The sequence below is a fragment of the Triplophysa rosa genome, unplaced genomic scaffold (genome assembly GCF_024868665.1).
Source record: "Triplophysa rosa unplaced genomic scaffold, Trosa_1v2 scaffold426, whole genome shotgun sequence".
In the NCBI taxonomy this organism is placed as follows: Eukaryota; Metazoa; Chordata; class Actinopteri; order Cypriniformes; family Nemacheilidae; genus Triplophysa; species Triplophysa rosa.
The window spans coordinates 63,966-64,205 of record NW_026634431.1 but is presented as its reverse complement, the minus strand read 5'-3'; positions in this window follow the sequence as shown (position 1 = coordinate 64,205).

Here is a 240-nt window from a genome sequence, read left to right as displayed (position 1 = left end):
CTGACACATGTGCAAACCTGGTGACCAACTATCAGAAATGTCTTGGCTCTGTGCTTGCCAACAAGGGTTTCTCCACCAAGTACAGTTATTTTTTCTCGGATATCAAATACTTATTTCACTGACTGAAATGCAAATCAATTTATAACCTTATATAACATTTTTTCCCCTGATTTTTTTTTTATATTCTGTCTCTGTCAGTTAAAATAAACCTACCAAAACTGGTATTCAACTCTTTGTTCT